Here is a 23,311-nt window from a genome sequence, read left to right as displayed (position 1 = left end):
AACTGGACAGCTACATGTAAAAGAATGAAATTAGAACACTCCCTAACACCATACACAAAAATAAACTCAAAATGGATTTGAGACCTAAATGTAAGACCGGACACTATAAAACTTATAGAGGAAAACATAGGAAGAACACTCTTTGACATAAATCATAGCAAGATCTTTTTTGATCCACCTCCTAGAGAAACGGAAATAAAAACAAAAATAAACAAATGGGACCTAATGAAACTTAAAAGCTTTTCAACAGCAAAGGGAACCATAAACAAGACGAAAAGACACTCCTCAGAATGGGAGAAAATATTTGCAAATGAATCAACGGACAAAGGATTAATCTCCAATATATATAAACAGCTCATGCAGCTCAATATTAAAAAAACAAACAACCCAATCCAAAAATGGGCAGAAGACCTAAATAGACATTTCTCTAAAGAAGACATACAGATGGCCAAGAAGCATATGAAAAGCTGCCCAACATCACTAATTATTAGAGAAATGCAAATCGAAACTACAATGAGGTATCACCTCACACCAGTTAGAATGGGCATCATCAGAAAATCTACAAACAACAAATGCTGGAGAGGGTGTGGAGAAAAGGGAACCCTCTTGCACTGTTGGTGGGAATGTAAATTAGTACAGCTACTATGCAGAACAGCATGGACGTTCCTTAGAAAACTAAAAATAGACCCAGCAATCCCACTACTGGACATATACCCAGAGAAAGCCATAATTCAAAAAGACACATGCACCACAATGTTCATTGCAGCACTATTTACAACAGCCAGGTCATGGAAGCAGCCTAAGTGTCCATTGACAGACAAATGGATAAGGAAGATATGAGACATATATACAATGGAATATTACTCAGCCATAAAAAGGAACAACATTGTGTCATTTGCAGAGATGTGGATGGATCTAGAGACTGTCATACAGAGTGAAGTAAGTCAGAAAGAGCAAAGTGAATATCGTATATATGTGGAACCTAGAAAAATGGTACAGATAACCGGTTTTCAGGGCAGAAATTGAGACACAGATGTAGAGAACAAACGTATGGACACCAAGGGGGAAAGTGGTGGGGGTGTGGGTGGTGGTGTGAATATTTGGGAGATTGGGATTGACATGTATACACTGATGTGTATAAAATGGAGGTTACTTAAAAAACTACAAATAGAACTACTGTACGACTCAGCAATGCCACTACTGGGTATATACCCTGAGAAAACCATAATTCAAAAAGAGTCATGTACCAAAATGTTCATTGCAGCTCTATTTACAATAGCCAGGACATGGAAGCAACTTAAGTGTCCATCATCAGATGAATGGATAAAGAAGATGTGGCACATATATACAATGGAATATTACTCAGCCATAAAAAGAAACGAAATTGAGTTATTTGTAGTGAGGTGGATGGACATAGAGTCTGTCATACAGAGTGAAGTAAGTCAGAAAGAGAAAAACAAATACTGTATGCTAACACATATATATGGAATCTAAGAAAAAAAAAGGTCATGAAGAACCTAGGGGTAACACAGGAATAAAGACACAGACCTACTAGAGAATGGACTTGAGGATATGGGGAGGAGGAAGGGTAAGCTGTGACAAAGTGAGAGAGTGGCATGGACATATATACACTACCAAATGTATAATAGATAGCTAGTGGGAAGCAGCTGCATAGCACAGGGAGATCAGCTCAGTGGTTTGTGACAACCTAGAGGGGTTGGATCGGGAGGATGGGAGGGAGGGATACACAAGAGGGAAGAGATATGGGAACATATATATATGTATAACTGATTCACTTTGTTATAAAGCAGAACGTAACACACCAGTGTAAAGCAATTATACTCCATAAAGATGTTAAAAAAAAGTGGATGACTAATAAGAATAAAAAATATTAAATAAAATTTCTTCAGCAGCAGCAACATAAAAAAATAAAAAAATGAAATAAAATCTGCTGAAAAGAAATATCCAGGCACAGGTGGTTTCAATGAAGAATTTTACCAAATGCTCAATGAAGAATTAACAAAAATATTATGCAATGTCTTCCATAAGATATAAATGTAGGGAACACTTACTAACTTATAATAAGGCAAGTATTACCCTGACAACAAAAGGCTTTTGCACACAAACATGAAACATGAAAAGAAAATTATAAACCAGTATCTCTCAAGAACACAGATGCAAAAATTCCCCATAAAAGCTAGCCATCAGAGATGGCATCAAGGGAAATACCAGAGTAAAAACCTCTACAAATCCTCTCCCTGATAAAAGTGACAAGGACACTGGGAAAAACCATCAAAATCATCTTTTCAGAATTTTAAAAATTAACAAGGCTTGCAACCATCTGTGGACAATCTATCCAAGAAAAAATGACCAAATCTTATCATCAGGTTTGTGGCATTTTATTTTTCCTTAATTTTATCCTTCCCTCTCCCTTTCCAGTTCTGCGATAGCCTTGAAAACCAATAGCCCACAATCACAGTGAAAATCATTAGCCTGGCACACAATGGAGCACTCAAAAGAGCAGTTGGAGCTCTTTCAAAGGCTCATTTTCAGAAAATTGTCATTATTTGACCTGTCTGACAGTTTCCAGGAAATCTCCACTTGTAAGGATTTTCTTTATTTGACTTGACTCAGAGCTCACTCAGTGTGAACAGCCTTTTCCTCAGGGGCATTTGTTGAAAACAATTAGTGGCAATTGTTTAACTTAACAGCTTACTGAAGTGGCATTACGAGTTGGGGCAAACAATAAGCTAAACAAAAAGAAATTAGAAGGAAAGGCTGAGAGGGGAAATCTCCATGGGAGGCTTTGAAAAGTGTTGACATATTCTTGGGAAGCTGAAAGGCCACACATATATATAGGGCTCTGCACATGCTCAGGGAAGACCCAGTGCATCCCTATGCTCTCTCACCTTTTATTGATCTTGAGGCACTGCAGGAAATGAAAAGTCAGAGGAGTGAAGTGCCTAACTGGAGTGTTGAGGGTATGCTCTATCACATACACAGAGCCCCTTAACGAAGACTGGGAGACCTTTTAGTTCTATATATATATAAGGAAATTCTTGTCTAATAAGTAGCTGACTGCTAAGCTAACCAAGGAGAGACTTCACTGACCACACACAACAGAGAATAGACTTCACAAAGTTCAGGAAAGTGATTAAACAAACAAACAAAAAACAACAAGTCTTAGGGAGAAGGAAGAAACTGATATCCAGATTTGTCACATATTTAAAATGTCTAGTTTTCAAACAACAAAAAAACACAAGACCTACAAAGAAACAAGAATGTATGACCTGTACATAGAGGGAATAAGATAGTCAATAGAAACCATCCCTGGGGAAGTCTAGGTATTCAACTTACTAGACAAAGACTTTAAAATGGCTATCAAAGAACTAAAGAAAAGTATGAAGACAATGTTTCCTTAAATAAAGAATATCAGTAAAGAAGTAGATCCATATTTAAAAACAATAGATTTTGTGGAGTTGAAAAGTATAATAACTGAATTGAACAATTCAGCAGAGGGGCTCAACAGCAGATTTAAGCAGGCAGAAGAAGGAATTGGCAAATTGGAAGGTAAGGCAATTGAGATTATCATTTGGGAACAGAAAGATAAAGAATAAAGAAAAAAATAAGCAGAGACTTGGAGACCTGTGGAACACAATTAAACATACCAACATAAATACAACAGGAGTCCCAAAAGGAGAAGAAAAAGAGGCAAAAAGAATATTTGAATATTATGGTTGAAAACTTCCCAAATTTGATAAACAAAATTCATCTGCACATACAGGAAGCCCCATGAACTCCAAGTAGAATAACCTCAAAATGACCTTCATCTACACACATCATAATTAAACTGTTGAAAATCAAAAACAAAGACAGTCTTGAAAAAAACAAGAGAAGTGACTCATCACATACAAAAAACTCACTAAGATCAATAGTTATTTTACAGTCGGAAACCATGGAGGCCAGGAGGCAGTGGAATGACATATTCAAAGTGCTATAATTCGTGATGGTTATATAAAGCTATACAAGTGATAAAATTCCAGAAAGCTACCCATGTAAACACACACACACACATACAACTGGTGAAATATGAATAAGCTGCATGGTTTATACAAATGTCAGTTTCCTGGTTTATTACTGTACTCTAGTTATACAAGATGTTAACATTGGGGAAGACTGGATGAAGTGTGTACAGGACCTCTTTGTAAATTTCTTTGCAATTTTCTATGAATCTGTACTTATTCCAAAATGCATTTAAAATATATACATTTCATCTTAGGAGTACTCTGTAAAATATTACTGTTAAAGAGAGAATTCTCAAAGTTCCTGAAACAATACTCATCAAAGCTAAAGCCAGTTGCTGTAATTTTACTTTTCTCTCTATTCTCTGAAACTTTTAGAATGAGATAACCTGGTGCCAAGCTACTACTCTTACATTCCTGAAGCTGTCCTTGAATTGTAGTGTGACCTTAAGCTAACCATTGAATTTATGTACCCCTGAGAATCTTCAACTACTGCCTAACAAAGTGATTTTACACGTATTAGGCAGCATGTGTTTTAGTTCTTTGAAAAGAAGATCAAGATAGTAAAAAATTTTTGTAAGTAAAATAAGTTTATACTTACATTAGAAAATAGTCCAACAATGTAAACAGAAAGTAAAGGCTTTAATGAACAAATGTTGTATCTCAATGAAACTGGCCTATTTCATTTTATAAATTGCATGATATGCAAATCTGTGACTCCCAGTAATCTTAGTTAGCTCTCTTTTGTTAATATTTTTCACATGATCATTTTCATCCCTAAATATCATTTTCTGCTTTTTGTTAAGTTCTATGATGTTTAAGTTTGTAATATTCTGTTGCAGCCTTCTCACTTTAGTAATTTTTAAGTATCACATTAAATTAAAATGCTTTTGATCTCATTGACTGAGCTCTTACCCATCAACAGCAAGGCAAGTCATAAGAAAAACTGCAGTTTTTGCCTAATGTCTTAGGATTTAATTTACAGTATCTTGGGAAAAGTTCTATTTATATTGTGACTTGAAAAAAATTTGATTGCTTTTGGAGATTTTGAGAATTCTTTTGATTGATTGGCATGATCAAACTATAAGAATGTCATGGGATGTTCTTGCTTACATGATTTTCTCCTTAGAACAACAAACCTAATATACTAAAATATTCTGCAAAGCCTAAGCTAAAAATGCACCTGTGGCACTACTCAAATCATATTGAATGTGAATGACACAGATTATATTCAATAATATTCAATCACTGAAAATTAGAATGTTTAAAAAAATCTTTCTAGTGCCTACTCCCTTGTGATGTCAGAAATTCTTTCCCTTCCTTATGTAAACCTGAGCTTTAGACTTTCAGTTGCTCAGAAATCTTTATGAAACGGCTGCTGTGGTAAAGGCAAATTTAAGAGTTTCAGGATCAGAAAAAGAAAGGATAAAGAGCCAGAGTGGCCACCTTTAGAATTTGAAGAAAATACAAAATATGCTTATATATTGGTCTTTATAGAAAAAATGCTTCTTTAGAACAAATGTTTTATTTCACAGTTTTTAGAATTTTTCCCTGCTCCTGATTTAATTTGTTCTTCTGACCACCTTAGATAATCAGCACAGTAATGTAGTCATTTCTAGTGAAAATATAACTTGGAATTAGGACAAGATCCAGGAGTGTTAATAGGTGGTCCTTACAGGAAGTCAATTATAGACAAGTTCGTGGTTAGAATCTAGTTTCAGTGAACACAAGAGTTTGTTTCAGGCTTAAAACAAGGATGGGCTTTTATGCACAGAAATATCTTGAGAACTAAGGAGACTGCATTTTCGGCAGGGTGTGTGTAAAATGTAACCCCTTAAGAAAGAAAAGAAAAAGGACGTGTGATGTGTTTTTCTCCACCAGGATGACATTATGTTACAGCTTGAGAATGTATAAGAGTTGCATTCACTGAAGACATAAACACCAAAATATATTATAAGTGCCACTATGAGGGCTTAGTGCTAGGTTCTTTACAAAGTGTATTAAACAATGCAGGATTTGTTTTTCATTAGAAAATGTCCAATCACATCAAGTCGTGTAATCAACCCAATTTTTTTCTTTGTGGTTGAATTCAGTAAAGGCCTGACCTAGCAGAACATTTAGGTTTACTATTATTATATTATATCTAGAGCACATCTTGCTATATTAAAGGCATGATATAAATAGATTTTGAGTCTATAACCAATTTTCATGATTAAGAAGTTCCTTGTGTTTACTTTTTTTATGATTTGTTTTGTAGAATACCCCCCCCTCATTAAAAAAAGTGGAGTAGAAAGTACATTTGACCAATACTCCCTCTTTTATAAAAATGTATGCATCAGGTATTCAGAATTAGTTTAACAATAAACGTTGATTCATGACGCACTGTCATCAGTGAGCCATGCATGGCCACATTAAAAATTTTATTTTTATATGACACAAATGAACATATCTATTATACAAAACAGAAACGGACCTACAGACATAGAGAACAGACTTGTGGTTGCCAAAGGGGAGGGGACATGGGAGGGAAGAATTGGGAGTTTGGGATTAATAGAGGCAAACTAATATACATAGGATGGATAAATAACAAGGTCTTACTGTATAGCACAGGGAACTATATTCAATACCCTGTGATAAACCATAATTGAAAAGAATATGAAAAAAACATAATATGTATAACTGAGTCACTTTGCTATATAACAGAAACTAACACAACATTGCAAATCAACTATACTTGAATGAAATTTTAAAAAAATTTATTTTTAATAATATAGTTAATATTAATGAACCTACTACCAAACTGGAGATCTATAGGACTGACAATAGCTTACATTTATTGAGGTGTTCCTTCCCTTGAGTAAACACAAGTTTACTTAAGAAGTTTTTTTGTTGGTTTGGCTTTTTATTGAAGTATGATTTACATGCAATATTATATTAATTTCAGGTGTACAAAAATAATGATTTGATATTTTTATACATTACAAAATGATCACTACAATAGTCTAGTTACCATCTGTCACCATACAAAGTTATTACAATGCTATTGACTATATTTCCTATGTTGTATATTACATCCCTGTGACTTATAGCTGCAAGTTTGTACCTCTTAATTTCCTTCAGATATTTCACTCATCCCCCCATCTCCCTCCCCTCTGATGTCAGACCATCAGTTTTTTCTCTGTATGTATGGTCTGTTTCAGTTTTCTTATGTTTGTTAATTTGTTTCCAGATTTTTTGTATCAGTGAAATTATACAATATTAGTCTTTGTCTGATTTATTTCACTTAGCATAATGTGCTCTAGGTCCATTCCATGTTGTTGCAAATGGTAAAAGTCCCCTTTTGTAAATGGCTAAGATTCCATATATATACAATGGTGTCTTACTCAGACATAAAAAAATATATATAAAATACAGCTCCAGTTTAGTGGCTACACAAATTTTGCAACAATTTTTGTTCTGTAGAAAACAAACTTATGGTTACCAAGGGGGAAAGGGAGGGGGGGAGGGATGAATTGGGAGATTAGGATTGACATATACAGACTACTATATATAAAATAGATAACTAATAAGAACCTACTGTATAGTACAGGAAACTCTCCTCAATACTCTGTAAATGACCTATATGGGAAAGGAATCTAAAAAAGAGTGGATATATGTATATGTATAACTGATTCACTTTGCTGTACAGCAGAAAGTAACACAACACTGTAAATCAACTTTACTCCAATAAAAATTAGTTTACATTCCCACAGTGCCTGAGGGCTTCCTTTTCTCCATATCCTCAAAAACACTGATTATTTTTCTTTTTGATAATAGCCATTCTGACAGGTGAGAGGTGATATCTCATTAGGGTTTTATTTGCATTTCCCTGATGATTAGTGATACTGAATATCTTTTTACATGTCTGTTGGCCATCTGTATGTATTCCTTGGGAAAATGTCTATTTAGGTCATTTAAATTGGGTTAAATTAAATTAAAATTTTTAAAAATTTAAATTAGGTTCATTTTTTGATGTTGATTTGTATGAGTTCTTTACATATTTTGGATATTAATCCCTTATCAGATATAGTGCTTGCAAATACCTTCTCCCGTTCAGTAGGTGCCTTTTCATTTTGCTGATAATTTCTTTCACTGTTCACACGTTTGTTTTGCATCTTTATGATCATTACCTTGAACTCTTGTTTAAAAAAATTTGTATACAATTTTTAAAGGTTACTCTCCATTTCTTTCATTTGTAATATATTCCTCTGTCTCCTCGTTTTTCCTAATTCTCTGTGTTTTTTTCTATGTATTAGGTATGTTGGTTACCTTTCCTGATCTTGTAGAAGTAGCTTTTTATAGGATAAATCCTATGGGGACAGGTAGCACCTTTCCCTCTGGTCACCCGAGTTATATGCTCTAGGGATGCATCCTATGTGGGCTGTGTGAGCCCTTTTTTGTGGTGGGACTAAATGCTGTGGCCATGCTGGTAGGTGGAGCTGGCCTGGACCAGTTGGCTGCTAGGCCCTCCTCATGCAGTAGATGCTGGCCCACTGGTGGGTGGGGCTGGGTCCCCACATGGCTGGCTGCTTGTCCTGGAAAGTCTTAGAACTGGTACTGGCCTGCTGTTGAGCTGGTAAGTCCCTGGCACTAATAGACAAGAGGGAAGACCCAAATGGTACTTGCCAACACCAGTGTCCTCGTGGTAGAACGAGCCCCTAAAAATGGCTGCTGCCAGTGTCTTTTTTCTCAGGGGGAGTCCCAGTTGCCTCCTGCCTCTCTGGGGCGGGGGCTCTCCAAGACTAACAAGTGGGTCTGATTGAGGTTCCTTTCAAATTATTGCCTCTATGCTGGGACTAAGACCATGTGAGATTTTTACATGCACCTATTAAGAGATCTTGCACTGTACAGTCTCTTTGTCCTGGTTCCCAAACACAATTTCTGTTATAGAGAAGAGAGATTCCTTTAGAATACTTATACAAAATCTGAGTGCTGCAGAACACCACTTTGTTTCCAAGACAGTTTATGTCGTGTTAATGTATCTGTTTCTCTTATATACATACACACAAAGGAGCACACAAAAAATGTATAAATACACATCTGTATACATCTAACTTAAAAACAGACTTTCATAATGCTGTTTACCCACAAGTTAAAGCAAGTTGTGCCTCTCCTTATGTGTTTGTTGTTGTTTTTGCATCATCACTATTTCTTATTGATTGCAATTTATTTTTCTCTGCTTTTGCAGTCCTAAAGATTGATGCTGTTTGGGGGTCTAATTACCCAAGCCATTACCAATTATATTTTCAATGTGTTTTTTTCTAAAATGCCTGCAGTTTATGGCACTCCCCAAATTGCCTGTTTAGCTGAGGTGCTTGCTCAGCATTTCTTCCTTCCACAAGCGTGTCACCTTCAATGAAGTCTCACTTTCCCTACAGAATACTTTTTATTTGCATTTACATATGTCAGCCAAATCCTGTCCTTCTTTTGCACTTTGCATTTTAATTAAGGTTTCTTCACCATGAAATAACCATAATTTATAGGGAATTGGTCAGAAAATGCAAAGAAGAAATTAACAGGAAGACATATTTTAAGGAACCATCCAATTTTTCCTTTTTCAGCATTTTTATTAAAACACATAAATGATGTTTTTCAATCTAAAACTGTTGTTATTTCATAGTAATTGGGTCTTCTCAGAGACTATTTCTTAATTAACTGATACATTTAAAAATTCTTTTCTTAAGAAATGGCAGTAGTAATAGAACAGCTGAATTCTCCTCTCCCTAAAGGGACAGTTAAGTAGGTCCTTAGGTATATATCATTAACAATATTTAAGAATATTCAGGAAAAATTACAGGAACAAGAAACACACAGCTCTGAGAATCAGTTTAGCTTCTAGATCCTGGAAGGTGCTGTTTATTCCCATTGAGGGGTGGGGGAATGTGTTATGAATAAGAGCTGGAAATTCTAGAGGACTTGCTCAAAAATTGATATATCAAGCAAATAAAATATATGTAAAGGTATAGAAAAATTCAATAACAAGGTTAATATGCTTTTTTGTTTATATATGTATGTATATATATAGATAGCTTATGTGTATATATATATATATATATCTTTGTATATATATATAAAGATACAGAATTCACATTTCAAGCACATGTAGAATATTTACAGTCATTGAAAGTATGCTAGTCACCATAAAAGCCCCAATACTTTTCAAAAGATTAATCATACAGGCTAGATTCCCTAACCAGAATGCACTAAGATTAAAAAATCAGTAATAAATGGCTAGCTGTAAAATATCCTATGTGACTAGAAACATTTAAAAAAATACTAAATAACTGGTTAAAGAGGAACTCAGTAGTTAAATTACTAAATTTTTAGAACTAAATGATAAGGAAAACATTGTATGTCAAAATGTATGAAAAATATTTAATTTAGCACTTAGGAACAGTGATACATTTCAGGTACCAAAAATAACGAAAAAAATGAGATAAATGTTCATTTCAAGAAGACTGAAAAAGAGCAACAGTGTAAACCCAAAGAAACAAGAATAAGATTTAAAAAAAAAACAGTTGCAGATATCAGTTTCCATCAACCGGATCGACAAAAAAAATTATAAAATTAGGTAATATTAAGTACTGGCAAGGATGGTGGCAATAGGGACCTTCATTCACGGATGGTACAATGAAAACTGGTGAAGAAATTCTGAAGAACAATTTGGTGGTTACTTAGCGAAGTGATGAGTGTGTATATATATATAGCAATCGCATCTTTAATATAAACTGAAAAACTCAGAACACTTGCAAAGGTACACATGAGAATGTGCAAGAATGTTCACTGCAGTGCTGTTTAGGATAAACAGATGGAAACTGAATGACATCTATGACATAATAATCTTCATGTATTTTTAAAAAAATATAAGATAACATTTTTTAGAATAAACATATCTAAATAAATGTATAGACAGTGGATTAGAAGTTGTATTAGTTAAGAGACAGGCTAAGTTGCTATAACTAAGGGACTGAAATGTACAGAGACACAAATTAGATAAAAGTTAATTTTTGTCTTAAGTTGAAATCCAGAGGTAAGTAGTCACATGCTGGTGGGGTGGCTCTGCCATTAACACCTGGCTTCCAAGATTCCTCCACATCCTCCCAAAGATAAGAAAGAATGTGCACCTTTGCAAATGTAAGACAACTAGCAAGCTTCTCCCTCTTCCAGCAGGACACTTAAGCATGTTTATCCTTATTAAGCTGCTATAAATCTGACTGCCTGTAATGTGTTCTGATAATTGAATGACTATCAGTAATGACCAACCAAGTATAACCCAGTTCTAAATTTTCTTTCCTGTGAAAACCAACATTAAAAAGACACAAACATTTTTAATCTGCAAAGCTTTGGCGTTTATGATGTAATTTTGTATACATTAACTTATTTCACTGATTTGAAAACATGAATGTGAAACATTCATAAAGCAGACACTAGAAAGAAATCTGCTTCAAGTGTCTAAAACGTAGTATATTTCTTAGTTAAAGAGTTTCTTGGAATGCTACTTATGCTTGGTCAATCAGTATACTTTCATCCTCCAGCTGAAATGGGTCCTCTTGCTGACATTAATGTTTTGTCTTCATAGGACAGAACATAATTTGCATAGAATTAAAAATCTACCTGACTGTCATAGATATGTCAGAGAGAAGTGAGCATAGAAATCTTCCTTCTAATAGAGGCAAAATTCTGTCTAGCTGGTAACATAATTCCTATTTTGTCATGGTGTAAGCAGTTCAGTGCCTGGCATCTAGTCCACACTAAGTCAGTTGATGACTATTTGTCTCATCAGTGAAGGACACAGCAGTCTGGTGTTTCATGTTCTGCCTCTGTCTCACGTTTAAGCATCTTATTACTATGTCGTAGGACATAAGGAAGCAGATTAAAAAAAGATATAGAAAACTTATACACTTGAGAAGCAGCTCAAGGAGAAGTGTTTACAAATATTTAAAATTTATTTATAAGGCATGGAGAATATTTGCCTGCATCACTGCACTTAATGTGATCAGTTTAGGTTATTTAATTCACTTGGTTTTTCCCTTTGAGGACAATATAAGAATAACAGGCATTGACCCTGATTTTATTTATATTTGTGCCATGATTAATAGCACAAAATATTTAGTTCAGTTTATTTTCTTTGTCAGAATAGTTTTGATAAATGCGTTGCCTTGATTGTATGATATGGACCTTGCTCCTCAGTTTTCTCAGTCATAATGCTACCTCTGAATAAAATAGAGATTTATTGGTGACCCTCCAATCAGGCGAATAGATTGATAAAAATGACTGATATAGACCAAAAACAAACCCCAAAACAAAAAACCCACAAACTTTTCTTTGATGCACTTCTTTCCAAATATGGGAGAAATTTCCTGATATTCTGCTTATTAGTGGCTTTGTAATGAATTTTCCTCTCAATATAAGACTTCATCATAAAATATGTTTGAATTACTTTTCTTACCTGAGGACTGAAGTGTGCTACTTTGCACATTGAATAGAGGTCAATGCAGAAGGAATAGGATCACTGACTTTTACTTGCTGCAGCTTTCTTTTTTTTTTTTTTTGTGGTACGCGGGCCTCTCACTGTTGTGGCCTCTCACGTTGTGGAGCACAGGCTCCGGACGCGCAGGCTCAGCGGCCATGGCTCACGGGCCCAGCCACTCCGCGGCATGTGGGATCTTCCCGGACCGGGGCACGAACCCGTGTCCCCTGCATCGGCAGGCAGACTCTCAACCACTGTGCCACCAGGGAAGCCCTGCAGCTTTCTTGACAAGGCAAATTGCTCTAATAATATGAAGGTGCTTGGAACCTGAAGTTTATATCTTCTTTGAAAAAATGTCTGTTCAGATCTTATATCCATTTTTAAAATCAGTTTGTTTAGTTTTTTTGTTGTTGAGTTGTTCTTTTTATATATTTTGAATATTAACCCCTCATTGGATGTATGATTTGCAAATATCTTCTTTCATTCTGTAGTTTGCCTTTTCATTTTGATGATGGTTTCCTTTGCTGTTTTAAAGCTTTTTAGTTTGATGTAGTCCTATTTGTTTATTTTTGCTTTTGTTTCCTTTGCCTCTGGAATCAGATCCACAAAAACATTGCTAAAACTGATGCCAATGAGGTTTCTACCCGTGTTTTCTTCTCAGAATTTTATGGTCTCAGGTCTTACATTCAAGTCTTTTTCTATTTTGAGTTAATTTTTGTGTATGGTATAAGATAGTAGTCTAGTTTCTTTTTTTTACATGTGGCTCTCCAGTTTTCCCAACACCATTTATTGAAGAGACTTCCCTTTATAGTATATTCTTTGCTCTGTTGTAAATTAATTGCCCATAAATGAGTGGGTTTATTTTGGGGTTCTTAATCTGTATGTCTGTTTTTGTGCCACTTCCATACTGTTTGGATTACTATAGCTTTGCAGTACAGTTTGAGACCAGGGATCATGATTCTTCTAGCTTTGTTCTTTTTTCTCATGATTGTTTTGGCTATTCAAGGTCTTTGGTGGTTGTATATAAATTTTAAAATTACTTGTTCTCGTTCTGTGAAAAATGCCATTGGAATTTTGGTAAGGAATTCATTGAATGTATAGATTGCTTTCAGTAGTATGGACACTTTAACAACATTTATTTTTCCAGTTTGTGAACACAGAATATCTTCTCATTTATTTGTGTCTTCTTCATTTTCTTTTATCAATGTCTTACAGTTTTCAGTCTACAGGTCTTTCACCTCCTTGGTTGTTTATTCCTAGGTTTTTTTTTTTTTTTTTTTGATGCAATTGTAAATGGAGTTGTTTTCTTAATTTCTCTAATAGTTTATTATTAGTGTATAGAAACACCACAGATTTCTGTATCTTGATTTTTGTATTCTATGACTTTTTTTTATATAGTAGCATTTCATCTGCAAATAGTGGCAGTTTTAATTCTTCCTTTCTTATTTGAATGTCTTTTATTTCTTTTTCTTGTCTAATTGCCATGGCTAGAACTTCCAATACTATGTTGAATGAAAGTGGTGAGAGTGGACATCCTTGTCTTCTTCCTCATCTTAGAGGGATAATTTTCAGCTTTTCATCATTGAATATGATATTGGCTGTGGGTTTGTCATATATGGCCTTTATTATGTTGAGGTATGTTCCCTCTATATCCACTTTGTTAAGAATTTTTATTGTAAATCGATGTTGGATTTCATCAAAAGCTTTTACTGCATCTAGTGAGACAGTCATATGATTTTTATCTTTCATTTTGTTAATGTGATGTATCATGCTGATTGATTTGAACAATCTTTGCATCCCTGGGATAAATCCCACTTGATTGTGTTGTATGATCCTTTTGTGTATTGTTGAATTCAGTTTTCTAATATTTTATTGAGGATTTTTGCATCTGTGTTTGTCAAGAATGTTAGCATGTAATTTACTTTTTTTGTGGTGTCCTAGTCTGGTTTTAGTATAAGGGTAAAGTTGGCTTTGAAAAATGTGTTTAGAAGGTTTCCGTTCCTTTCAATTTGGGGGGAGTTTGAGAAACATAAGTACTAATTCTTTGAATATTCTGTGGAATTCACCATTCAAAGTCTTTAGTCCTGCACTTTTGTTTGTTGGGAGATTTTTGATTACTTTTAATTTTTTTCCTATGACAGTTGGCACTTGAACAAAGCAATGGTTAGGGGCACTGATGCCTTCGCACAGTTGAAAATCTGCGTATAACTTTACAGTCAGCCCTCCCTATCTTCAGTTCCCACATCCACAGATTCAACCAACCATGGATTGTGTAGTATTATAGTATATATTTATTTTAAAAAATTCACATATAAGTGGACCTGCACAGTTCAAACCCATCTTGTTCAAGGGTCAAACCTATTCAGTCTATTCAGATTTTCTGTTTCTTCATGATTCAATCTTGGAAGATTGTATGTTTCTAGGAATTGATACATTTCTTCTAGGTTGTCCAATTTGTTGTATAATAGTTCATAGTAGTCTCTTATGATCCTTTTATTTCTGTGGTATCAGTTGCAATGTTTCCTCTTTCATTTCTGATTTTATTTATTTGTGTTTTCTCTCTTTTTTCTTGGTGAGTCTATCTAGTTTTAATTTTGTCTTTTCAGAAAATTAGTTCTTACTTTCATTGATCTTTTCTATTTTTTTTAGTCTATATTTTATTGATTTCCACCCTGATCTTTATTGTTTTCTTCCTTCTGCTATTTTTGTGCTTAATCTGTTCTTCTTTTTCTAGTTCCTTTAGGTGTAAATTTAGATTGTTTATTTGGGATTTTTCTTGCTATGAACTTCCCTCTTAGAACCACTTTTGCTGCATTCTATAGGTTTTGGTATGCCATATTTCTGTTTTCATTTGCCCTCTAGGTATTTTTTGATTTCTCCGATGACCCATTGGTTTTTCAGTAGCACGTTGTCTAATCTTTACATTTTTATCGTTTTTTTTCTCATTTTTTCCTTGTGATTGATTTCTGGTTTCATACCATTGTAGTTGGAGAAGATGCTTGATATGATTTCAATCTTCTTGAATTTATTGATACTTGTTTTGTGACCTAATATATAATCTATACTGGAGAGTGTTCCATGTGTACTTGAGAAGAAGGTGTATTCTGCTGTTTTGGATGGAATGTTTTGTGTATATCTATTACGTTCATCAAGTCTAATGCATCGTTTAAGTCCAACTCTCTCCTTGTTGATTTTCCATCTGGAAGATTTATCCATTGATGTGATTACAATACAATACTATTATTGTATTTCTTTCAGTTTTTCACTTTAAGTCCATTAATACCTGCTTTATATATCTTGGTGCTCCTCTGTTGGGTGCATATACATTTATAACTTATATCTTCTTACTGGATTGACCCTTTTATCATTAGGTAATGCCCTTCTTTGTCCTTTATTACAGTCTTTGTTTTAAAGTCTACTTTGTCTGATATGAGTATAGCTACTCCAGGTTTCTTATTTCTATTTTCATGGAATACTTTTTTCCAGTCCTTCATTTTTTTGTGTGTGTGTCCTTTTAATGAAGTGAGTCTCTTGTAGGCACCATATAGATGGGTTTTGTTTTTTTATCCATTCTTCTACTTTATGTCTTTTAATTGGAGCATTTAGTCTATTTACATTTAAAGTAATTATTGATAGGTGTGTACTTATTGCCATTTTGTGAATTGTGTTCTGGGTGTTTTGTAGTTCCTTTCTGTTCCTTTGTTCTCCTCTTTCTCTCTTCCCTTCTATTTGGTAGTTTTCTTTAGTTTTATGTTTAGATTCCTTTCTCATTTTCCTTTGTGTATTTACTATAGGTGTTTTCCTTATGGTAACCATAAGGTTCACATATAACTGTGTGAACTATAACTATATAGCACATACTTACTATGTAAATAGTAGCATGTTTTCAGTTGGTAATGCAATTCAATGCTTTATCTTTTTATACCCCCCTACCTTTTATACTTTTGATGACATATTTTGCATCTTTTTATTTTATGCACTACTTAACTAATTATTGTCACTTTGGTTAATTTTACTACTTCTGTCTTCTAATCTTAATGCTGATTTATTAGTGATTGATCTACTACCTTTACTGTATATTTACTTTTTCCAGTGAAATTTTTACTTTCACATGTTTTCTTCTTATTGATCAGTGCCATTTCTATTCAGCTTAAAGAAGTCAATTTAATATTTCTTGTAGGGCCAGTTTAGTGGTAATAAACGCCTTTAGCTTTTGCTTATCTGGGAAACTCTTGATCTCTCATTCAATTCTGAATGGTAACCTTACTTGGTAGAGAGTTCTTGGTTGGGAGTGTTTTCCTTTGAGAGCTTTGAATTTGTCATGCCACTCCCTTCTGGCCTGTAAAGTTTCTGCTGAAAAATGTGCTCATAGCTTTAGGGGTTTCCCTTGTATATAACAAGTTGTTTTTCTCTTGCAGCTTTTAGGTTTTTTTAGCATTTCACTATTTTAATTATGATGTGTCTTGATGGGGCTCTCTTTGAGTTTATTTTATTTGGAATTCTCTGGTCTTCCTGGACCTGGATGTTTGTTTTCTTCCTTAGATTAGGGAAGTTTTCAGCCAGTATTGCTTCAAATATTTAATTTTATGGCCTTTTATCTCTCTCTTCTCCTTTTGGGACTCTCATAATGCAAGTGTTATTCCATTTAAGGTTGTCCCAAAGATCCCTTAAAGTATCTTCACTTTTTAAAATTATTTTTCATTTTGCTGCTCTGTCTGGGTGAGTTCGATTGTTTTGTCTTCCAGCTTGCAGATTTGTTCTTCTACCTCATCTGGTCTGCTGTTGAACTCCTCTAGAGTATTTTTCAATTTGGTTATAATTTTTTTGGTACTTTCTTATGTTTTCTATCTCTTTGTTGAAGTTCTGACTCTGTTTATCCATTCATCTCCCAAGATAGGTGAGCATCTTTGTGACAATTACTTTGAACTCTCTATCAGGTACATTGATTATCATTGTTTCATTTAGTTCTTTTTCTGAAGTTTTTGTCCTGCTCTTTCAATTGGGACATATTTTTCTGTCTCCTCATTTTGCCGAATTCTCTGTGTTTGTTTTTGTGTATTAGGTAAATCAACTATCTCTCCCAGTCTTGAAGGAGTGGGCTTAGTTAGGAGATGTTCTGTTGGGCTCAGAAAAACAACCTGCCTAGTTACCAGTGCCAGGCACTCAAGAAATGTTCAGTGTGTGGGCTTTGTTTGCCTTCGAGTTGTGGTAGGGCTATGGCTACTGCATTATGCTGGTGGGCAAAGCTTGCCCCCAGCCTGTCTGTGGGACTCAACTGTGGTTGTTGCAGTGTGTTTGTGGGCAGCATTGGCTCCTGCTGTGGGACCTGTCCATGACTTGAAAGAATTTTTTTTTTTTTTAGAATGAATCCAAGTTTATATCATTTTTCTAATATCCTAGTTAAAACTGTAGGGTAATATTTTGCATCAACATTATTAAATATACTTGTTTTTTCTTTCTTAGCTATTTTTGTCCAGTTTTGTATTCAATGTTATATTGAATTCATAGATAGCATTTGGAAACTTCCCTTACTCACATGCTTTGGAATACTTTAGTAAAAGTTATGTTCCCTGAAAGTGTGATAGATTTCACCTGTGTACTATCTAGTCTCTATCATTTCTCCCAATCAGCTCTATTATTTTTCTCATTCAACAAGTGTTAGATAATACTTAGTATCTTTATTTCTTTTGTGGTCAATTTTAGAAATTATTTGCCTAAGAAAGCAACTATTTTTTTTCCAGGTTGTCAAATTTAATTGCATATATTTGAACAAATTATGTTATTTTAACTTTCTTTCCATCTGTAATAATTTCCTCATATTTATCTCTGTGTTCTTGCATCTTCTCTCTTTTTTCTCAGTTAGCTTAGATATTTTATTGCTTACTTGTTGTTTTTGCAAAGAAATATCTCTAGAATTGATTTATTAGTTTTTTCTTTTTTTCAAATTTATTGTTTTTGTTATCTTTATTTTTTGTTTCTTTTAATTTACTTTATTTAACTTTTTCTAATGTTTTGTATTGAGTGGTTAATTCATGTAGTGACTTTTCTACTATAATTAGTATTTAAATAATAGATTTTTCCTCTATATGTTTAAAAAATATTTTCTATTTTCCAGATGTTTGTCTATTTCAGTTATTTTCTTTCTGAATCAAAATAAAAAAAATAATGTCCACATAATAGATGTTTTTGGTATTTTCTTTTTATTGTTACCTATATGTATTTACTTGGGATCAGATAATTTTATCTCATTATTTTATCTTTTTATAACATATTGGCATTTTCTTTGTGGAATAATAAAGTCAGATTTTAAAATACTACACAAACACTTGAAACAAAGGTGCGTTATTTGTCTTCAGAATTCAGAGATTAAGATATCTTTTTGATCCAAATTCATTGTTATTTAGACATCCTGTTTGTTCCTTTTATAAAAAATCTATTTGATTCTTTAAAGGATGAGAAAGTGAGTTAAAATCTCTTGACATTATTAATTCTTTGTGTATTTTTACCTTGCATCTCCTGAAGTGTTTTCATCATACATTGAGATTCTATTGATCAGATGTATAAATATTCACAATCTTTTGTGTAAACTTAACCAGTTATTATTAATGAAATTGTCATTTGTCTCATATAGTGCTTTTGCTCCAGTTTCTACCTTGACTAATATTAATATTTCATCCCTCTGTTTTCATTACATGTATTTTTCATCATTGAAAGTAAAATGATACTTTTATTTTCAATACTTGTACATCACTTGTCTTAATTTTTTCCCATTGTACAGGTTACTTTTGGGTTCTACTTTTAGATTCAGTCTATTTGTGTTAATAGACTAATTAATACTTTTTATACTATTTGATATGATTGGTGTTTTGATTGTTCTTAATTTTATTATATTTCCATTCTTGATAAAAGTGAGAGAATAGATTAGAATAGTAGGTTCCAGTCACACCTTTATTAAACTGCAAGAGCTGGAGAGAGACTCCTTTTGTCTTTCCTCTTTTGTTTTCTTCACCCTGATGATCTTGTTTGTCTTTAATTCTCTTAATCCTTGTTTGATGCAAGATAAAACTAGCATTGAATGTTTATAAATGTTTTCTTTTTTTCCCTGTGTTTTACCTATTTATACTATTCATTAGGATTAAAGGAAAGGAATCTGATTTCATTTCTCCATTCTAACGCAGAAAGCTGAAGCTTATAAGTTTTAACAGATGCATAGCATATCATATTATAGGTGTTCTGAATTTACTTAAAATATGGCTAATATATAGATTACTTCTAATATGTCAATATTACAGGTACTGCTGAGTGGAACATCATTGTACAGACATACTTCTTTTTATTTCGCTGCAATTTATTGCACTTCACAGATAGTGTGTTTTTTACAAATTGAAGGTTTGTGGTGATCCTTCATCAAGCAAGTTTTTTTGGCACCATTGTTCCAGAAACATTATTTTTTAATTAAGATATGATTGGTTTTCTTAGCCATAATGATTTTGCTTACTTAATACAGTACAGTATAGTGTAAATGTAACTTATTTGGGGAAACCAAAAAATTTGTGTTACTCACTTTATTGTGATATTTGCTTTATTGCGGTGGCCTGGAACCAAACCTGCAATATCTCCAAGGTATACCTGTACCTATATTTTGGTGCAATTGTGAAAATATCTCTGTAGAATAGAAACCTAGAAGTATAATTTTGGGACTATATACACTCATATATGCTCTACTAACAGTATATAAGGAAGGTTGTTTCCACATGGTCTAATCAACAGTGAACATTTTCAATATTTTCAATTATACTTTATTACTTTGATAAGTATAAAAGTGATATTTTGTTTCTATCTCTATTTCCCTTATTGGTAGTGTGTGTATGTTTGTGTAGTAGTTATGTTGTCTGTTTTTATTTTATTTTTTTCTGTGAATTTTTCTTTTCCTTATTAATATGTAGAAATATTTTATATATTCTGGCTATTCCTTTTCTGTTACACACACTGCAAATAGTTTCTCCTTGTCTCTCACTTGTATTTTAACTTTTATAGGGGTTATTGACATGTAATTTTAGTTGGCATACAATCAAACCTGCTAGATTTTTTCTTTCTTTTTGCTTATGATTCTCTAGATAACATGATTATTGTCAAGATCTACCAGATATCCAGCTGGTCAGTTAGGATAATGAGCCAAATTGAAACTAGCAATTAAGACTTTATTCACTTACTAAGAGAAAAGTGCTTGCTCCCTCAATGTTCCATTTTTCCCCGTGGATTGGTGCCAGGTGAGGGTCAGTCAGGTGATTTGCAGTGCAGGTGGAGGAAATTGTGTCTTTACTGAGGGAGCCCGGAACTAAAGTCTCCTGCTATTTTATGAACCTGAGTCCTGAAGTAGGGAGCGGAAGAAGGGGTAGGAGTGGAAAGTATTGAGTCATAATGGAAAAAAGTGCTTCAAGGATATTCCCCACCCCTTCAATGGGAAGTCTCAGTGGAGACACCTGAAAAATGTCTGACCAGAGACATCTTCCCTCTCCCACCCCTCAATAAGGAGCTCTTTGAATGGAGGCAGTAAGGCTAGGAATGCTGCTGTGTGTGTGAACATGTCCAAGAGGGTGGTCCAGGGGCTGAGAGGCTGAGTCTTTGAACTCCCTTCGAATGCGCTGATTCTGCACCAAGTTTGACATGGGGAGGGCATCTTTCCACCCATAAGAACTACTAGGTAAAGCTTTTGTAGTTACCTGTGGTTGGGCTTGAAAGATCACACATAAGATTTTGGCTTGGAGTCAGACTCCTCAATTATAAATAAAAATTACTCATGTTTTTATCTTTGTATTAGCTAGTGTGTGTGTGTGTGTGTGTGTGTAAACATTTAGCTTTTTACATTTTCTGGAATTAATTATCCTATGTTGCAGTAAGTAGTCATCTACTATATACTATTAAATCTAAAACTCTATTATAAGATTATTTTAATTTACATATCTGTAAGAAAGAAAAAAATACTTCCAATTAAACTATGACCCTTCATTAACTGTAAGACATAGACTGATTTCAGAAATAATAAAATATGAAAAAGTGTGTCTTAGAATCAGTGAAATGTAGTAACATTTTGTTACTAATCTATAACCAGTGGTCATTCTATCAATAGTTGAATACATACTTTTATCACTAGTGTGAAATATTTAAGAAAAAATAAGTCCACATAAACACAGGTTATTCTGACCCTCCAATCTGTTCTCTTACTCTTCCATCTATTATTACACTAATCAATTCACTTTTAAATTTGTGTTTATTTTTAAATACTGGAGAGTGTCTTACTCTTCAAAATTCTGTTGAATTTTTGGCATATTTTCTCTTACATATGAAGTTTAAAGATTTATAAAAATAATTTATTCAAGCTTTATAAAAAGAATTATTAGACATCATTATTATTTCACTGAATTAACACATAATTTTGGATAGTATTGACATCATTATAACATCAAGCTTTCTAATAGACATTTAATTTGTTCCATTATTTTGCACTTAGACAATGCATATTTACATACGTGTAAACTAAAATTTTGTATTTAGGTTAAATTTCTGAAAGTGAAATTGTTGAGTCAACGGATACTTAAATTTTATTTTTATTTATTTTTTATTTTTAACATCTTTATTGAAGTATAATTGCTTTACAATGGTGTCTTAGTTTCTGCTTTATAACAAAGTGAATCAGCTATACATATACATACATGCCATATCTCCTCCCTCTTGCGTCTCCCTCCCACCCTCCCTATCCCACTGCTCTAGGTGGTTACAAAGCACCAAGCTGATCTCCCTGTGCTATGTGGCTGCTTCCCACTAGCTATCTATTTTACATTTGGTAGTATATATAAGTCCATGTCACTCTCTCACTTCTTCCCAGCTTACCCTCCCGCCTCCCCGTGGCCTCAAGTCCATTCTCTACGTCTGTGTATTTATTCCTGTCCTGCCCCTAGGTTCTTTAGAACCATTTTTTTGTGTGTGATTCCAAATATATGTGTTAGCATATGGTATTTATTTTTCTCTTTCTGAGCTACTTCACTCTGTATGACAGTCTCTAGGTCCATCCACCTACTACAAATAACTCAATTTCATTTCTTTTTATGGCTGAGTAATATTCCATTGTATATATGTGCCACATCTTCTTATCCATTCATCTGTCGATGGACTCTTAAGTTGCTTCCATGTCCTGGCTACTGTAAACAGAGCTGCAATGAATATTGGTGTAGATGACTCTTCTTGAATTATGGTTTTCTCAGGGTATATGTCCAGTAGTGGGATTGCTGGGTCGTATGGTAGTTCTATTTTAGGTTTTTTAAGGAAAATCCATACTGTTCTCCATAGTGGCTGTATCAATTTACATTCCCACGAACAGTGCAAGAGGGTTCCCTTTTCTCCACACCCTCTTCAGCATTTATTGTTCGTATATTTTTGGATGATGGCCATTCTGACTGGTGTGAGGTGATACCACACTGTAGTTTTGATTTGCATTTCTCTAATGATTAGTGATGTTCAGCATCCTTTCATGAGTTTGTTGGCAGTCTGTATATCTTCTTTGGAGAAATGTCTATTTAGGTCTTCTGCCCATTTTGGATTAGGTTGTTTGTTTTTTTGATAATGAGCTGCTTGCAAACTTCGGAGATTAATCCTTTGTCAGTTGCTTCATTTGCAAATATTTTCTCCCATTCTGAAGGTTATCTTTTCATCTTGTTTATGGTTTCCTTTGCTGTGCAAAAGCTTTGAAATTTCATTAGGTCCCATTTGTTTATTTTGTTTT

The 23,311-nt window shown here is 33.9% G+C and overlaps 1 long non-coding RNA gene across 1 annotated transcript in view; it reads left to right on the top strand.

Moving 5' to 3' along the window:
• Nucleotides 1-23,311, top strand: part of LOC307185985 — a 115,365-nt gene that overhangs the window by 75,015 nt on the left and 17,039 nt on the right. The window lies entirely within an intron of this gene.

This window comes from Stenella coeruleoalba, assembly GCF_951394435.1.
Source record: "Stenella coeruleoalba genome assembly, chromosome: 4".
In the NCBI taxonomy this organism is placed as follows: Eukaryota; Metazoa; Chordata; class Mammalia; order Artiodactyla; family Delphinidae; genus Stenella; species Stenella coeruleoalba.
The sequence above is the reverse complement of the archived record's forward strand: the minus strand, read 5'-3'. Positions and strand labels throughout refer to the sequence as shown.